The following is a 5,525-nucleotide window of genomic DNA, read 5'->3' on the forward strand; positions in this document are numbered from 1 at the left end:
CTCCCGCATGGACTACCACCGCTTCGAGGCATCGAGCACCGCATCGACCTCATACCGGCGCTCCGCTTCCAAACCGTGCCGCCTACCGCACCAACCCCGAAGAGACAAAGGAGATCCAACGCCAAATACAAGACCTCCTCGCTAAAGGGTACGTTCGAGAAAGCCTTTCCCCTTGTGCGGTTCCCGTGATTCTTGTGCCTAAACCGGATGAGACGCAACGAATGTGTATGGATTGTCGCCCCATCAATGCCATTACCGTCCGTTACCGCCATCCCATTCCGCGTTTAGATGACATGCTTGATGAACTTAGTGGTGCCACGATTTTCTCTAAAATTGATTTGCGTAGTGGCTACCATCAAATCCGCATGGCTATTGGTGATGAATGGAAAACGGCATTCAAGACCAAACTTGGTCTATATGAATGGCTCGTTATGCCATTTGGTCTATCCAATGCTCCATCAACCTTCATGCGCCTCATGAATCACATCTTGCGTCCTCTCATTGGCAAGAGTGTGGTTGTCTATTTCGATGATATTCTCATTTATAGCAAAAACCTCGAGGACCATGTGCAACATGTGAGAGAAGTCTTGTGCATCTTGCGTCATGAAAAGCTTTATGCTAACCTCCCCAAATGCACCTTTGCTCAAAACAAATTGGTTTTCCTTGGCTTTGTGGTTTCCGCTAATGGAATTGAAGTTGATTCTTCCAAGGTAGAGGCCATCCATAATTGGCCTACTCCTACAAATGTTGGCCAAGTCCGAAGTTTTCATGGCCTTGCCGGGTTTTACCGCCGCTTTGTGAAAGATTTTAGCACCATTGCTTGCCCTTTGAATGAGCTTACCAAGAAGAATGTTCCGTTTGTTTGGGGCAAGGCCCAACAAAATGCTTTTGATGAGTTGAAGAAACGCCTTACCGAAGCTCCCCTTCTTGTTCTTCCAAATTTTTCCAAAACTTTTGAGATTGAGTGTGATGCAAGTGGGCTTGGTATTGGTGGTGTTCTTATGCAAGAGGGCAAACCCGTGGCATACTATAGTGAGAAGTTAGATGGCGCACGCCTCAACTATCCTATATATGACAAGGAGCTCTACGCTTTGGTTCGTGTTCTTGAAGTTTGGCAACACTATCTTTGGCCAAAAGAGTTCATCATTCACTCCGACCATGAGTCTTTGAAGTACTTGAAAAGCCAACACAATTTGAACAAACGTCATGCAAAATGGGTTGAGTTCATTGAGTCCTTCCCGTATGTCATCAAATACAAGAAGGGCAAGGACAATGTAGTGGCGGATGCTCTTTCCCGCAAGAACACCCTTTTGTTGACTCGCTTGGATTTTCATGTCTTGGGACTCGAAGAGATCAAAGAACTCTATACTTCCGATTCTTTCTTTGCTCCAATTTTTGCGAAATGCTCCATTGAACGAGGAGTGGATGATTTCTATTTGCATGATGGCTACTTGTTTAAAGCTAACAAGATTTGTATTCCCGAGTCTTCGCTTCGCAAATTGCTTTTGCAAGAGTCACATGGAGGTGGTCTCATGGGTCACTTCGGAAGAGAGAAGACATATGCCATGCTCTCGACCCACTACTATTGGCCAAGAATGTACCGCGACGTGGAACGCCTTTGCCGCCGGTGCACCACTTGCTTACAAGCTAAGTCTACCTCTAATCCCTATGGTCTTTATACACCTTTGCCTATACCTCATGCACCATGGACGGACATTAGCATGGATTTTGTTCTAGGATTGCCTCGCACTAAGCATGGACATGATTCTATCTTTGTGGTAGTGGATAGATTCTCTAAGATGGCTCATTTCATACCTTGCCATAAGAGCGATGATGCTTCACACATTGCTTCGTTGTTTTTCAGGGAAATCGTTCGCCTACATGGAGTGCCGCGAAGCATTGTGTCGGATCGAGACGTCAAGTTCATGAGTTATCTTTGGAAGTCGCTCATGGCCAAGTTTGGAGTGAAGCTCTTATTCTCATCATCCTCGCATCCGCAAACGGACGGCCAAACGGAAGTGGTCAATCGAAGCCTCTCCACCCTTCTACGCATCCTCGTGAAGAAAAACTTGAAGTCATGGGAGGAATGCATTCCACACGCGGAGTTCGCCTACAACCGCGCCAAGCACTCGACTACATCAAGGAGCCCCTTCATGGTCGTCTACGGGTTTGAGCCGCTCACGGCGCTCGACATGCTCCCACTCCCACTTCATGAGCGGATCAACATGGACTTCGACAAGCGCACCGCCGCCGTCAAGAAACTTCATGAAGAGACAAGAGCTACCATTCAAGAACATGTGCTTCGTCAAGCTACAAGACTCAACGCCAAGAAGAAGGAACGCATCTTTGAGGAAGGCGACCTCGTTTGGATCCACCTCCGGAAGGAAAGATTCCCTCATGACCGCAATTCGAAGCTCAAGCCAAGAGGAGATGGCCCCTTCAAGGTCCTCAAACGCATCAACAACAACGCTTACGTCATCGACATCCCCACCTCCAAGTACTTGGTGAGCAACACGTTCAATGTCTCCGACTTGTCACCCTATCATGGAGATGAGGAAGGCCACGAGTCGAGGACGACTCTTTCCCAAGGGGGGGGAGATGATGCGGGGTGGCCTTTGGTCACCTCCACACCAAGACCAACAAGTCCCCCAAGTGGACCAATGACACGAGCCCGAGCCAAGGCTCTACATGATGAGGTGAACTCGCTCCTCACTACCCTTGATCTTGGTACCCCTTTGGATGGATTGCTACCTCATGCCGACGTGCTATGTGTCATTAGGTACAAGCCGCATCAAGACCTCGGAGAGGAGGAGGCGCCAAGACCAAGGGAGGGAGAGAAGCAGCTGGACACGAAGCTGATCATGGAGCCGAAGACGGCGTCGCTCGAAGCGCTCCAAGGAAGAGACGGACGCTGGCCGGTCCAGGACCCGGTCGGACCGGACCTACAACCGGGCTCCCCGGTCACAGGCCCGGTCAACCGGTCGGAAACCGGGCCAGCCCCCTCGTACCGGACGACGACCGGACCCAGGACCGGATTCTTCGCAGAATCCCGGTTTCCGACCGGTCGACCGGATCCTTGACCGGACCGCCCGGTCACAGGCCCGGTCAGACCGGACCCATGACCGGACAGCCCGGTCCCAGGCCCGGTCTGACCGGATCCCAAACCGGACCTGACGAGAGTGCCCCACCAAACCGCCTTAACTTATCCTTTTGCGTACCTGTTCGCCCTTGCTGGCTGTGTGTGCCTATATAAGTAGCTGGAACCCCTCATTAGCTCTTCAGACTTGTTTTGAACTCAAACCCTAACTTTGAGCTTAGTCTCCCTTGGGTATCATCCCTCTGTAATCAAGGCCATCCTTGTTGTTGATTTGGTAATTGCTGAGTGAGATTCTAGTACAAGCTACTCTCTCTCCCTCACCAATCCCCTTTTCTCCAACACCAATCTCTCACCGGGAATTCTGCCGCGTGCCTCTTCCGGGTGATTCTATTGGCGTGGTCCATCGAGCCACGGGGGTAAGTATCGGGTGTATCGGGTTGGTGTGCGTGCGTGAGTCCCGGGGTTCCTCGTGTTCATCACCGTGTTCTTCGTGTTCCTCGCGTTTTCCCATCTCCCCTTTTGGTTTCGACGTCAATCCGCAGGATCGGGCCACACACGGGGTCTTAGACCTCATCACCTATCTATGGGCCATCACTGCCCTCGTCGTCGCCGTCGTCGCCACTGTCGGCGCTGCTCCCGGCGGGCTCGTCGTCGCTCCAATGGCCGCCGACCGGGCCCTCGTTGTCTTCGTCTTCTTCGTCAGCGTCGTCCTCGTCGCTGTCGAAATCGCTAAGGTTGCCCGGCCAAGGGCAGAACCGCTTGGCCGGCGGCTCGTCGGAGGAGCTCTCGTCGCCGTCCTCCTCCTCCTCTTCCTCCTCCTTCACCCCCTCGGAGGAAGTGAAGTCATCCCAGGAGAAGCGATCGTCATCGCTCTCCTCCTCCGATTCCCCTCCGGCGAGGAAGCGGAGGTCGCTCTCCCCATCCGTCGAGGACTTGTCGTCCTCGGACCAGATGGAGAAGTTGTGGTCTGGCTCCTCCCCGGCCGCAATGGCGCGGCGGGTGTTGGCCGCGTGGACCGCCGCCGCGTTGTACTCCGGCGTCGGCTCACGGGACGTGGAGGATTGGCTGGCAAGATCCGATGGGGCAGAGGAGGAAGAAGACATGGTGGCTGGGAGGGCTTTTGGAGTGCTAATGCGAAGGAGATACAGAGGAGAACTGTTCAGAGCGGTTAAATCGAAGGAGGATATAGTGGAAATTCAATGCCACAGCAGTTTCCGAGGAAGTGATGCCTAAAAAAGAAAAAAAAAACTGCCAGGTCACGCGGAGAAGTTGAGAAGGCAAGGCATCATCATGAGGGATACTGCGACGGTTCTGCCACGACATGACCCGACGAAGGAAAGCAGAGTGATTTTGGAATTACCAATTCCAAAACCAGGGGGGCATGTGTTATCACCAGAATTTAACCGAGTCAGAGGTGGGCCGCAATCAAGATGGGCTTAAAGAAATATACGTGGAGGATTACGTGAATCGGCCCGTTATACCAAGTTGGGTTTAATTGCCCTTGTATACGTAAAATATTAGATCGCATCTTAGTTTAGAAAGTAGAATCTTACTCGTGCACGGTTTGGTGCACGCCCACATTAGAAAGTCCCCTGGACTATAAATATGTACCTAGGGTTTATGGAATAAACAACAACTCACGTTCAACCCCAAACAAACCAATCTCGGCGCATCGCCAACTCCTTCGTCTCGAGGGTTTCTATCGGGTAGCGACATGCTGCCTAGATCGCATCTTGCGATCTAGGCAGCACAAGCCCACGTTGTTCATGCGTTGCTCGTATCGAAGCGCTTTTGATGGCGAGCAACGTAGTTATCATAGATGTGTTAGGGTTAGCATTGTTCTTCGTTTAAGCATGCTTACGTAGTGCAACCCTTGCATATCTAGCCGCCCTCACACCTATCTCGGGTGTGGGGCGGCACCCGCTTGATCATTATTCGGTAGATCTGGTCCGTTACGATTGCTCCTTGTTCTACAAGGATTAGTTTAATATCTGCAATAGTTAGGCCTTACAAAGGGGGGAGGATCCGGTGGCACGTAGGGTGGCGTTCGCAAGTCCTAAACGGGATGTTCCGAGGATCAACTTCATGTTGGTTTTTAGGCCTTGTTTAGGATCGGCTTACGAGCACCGTGCGTGGCCGCGAGGCCCAACCCGGAGTAGGATGATCCGATTATGCGGTGAAAACCCTAAATCGTCGTAGATCTCATTAGCTTTATCTTGATCAGCAGGACCACCAAGTATTCGTGCACCCCGTACGAATCATGGGTGGATCGGCTCTTTGAGCCGATTCACGGGATAACCCGAGAGCCGATCGAGGCTCGTATTTAATGTTTACATGTATGCCCTGCAGGAAACTAAGCGAGGCATCCCCATCACCTTCCCGACCAGGTATAGGTCAGGTGGCACGCCCTTGCACTTCGCATCGCCGC

This window comes from Lolium rigidum, chromosome 6, assembly GCF_022539505.1.
Source record: "Lolium rigidum isolate FL_2022 chromosome 6, APGP_CSIRO_Lrig_0.1, whole genome shotgun sequence".
NCBI classification, from domain to species: Eukaryota; Viridiplantae; Streptophyta; class Magnoliopsida; order Poales; family Poaceae; genus Lolium; species Lolium rigidum.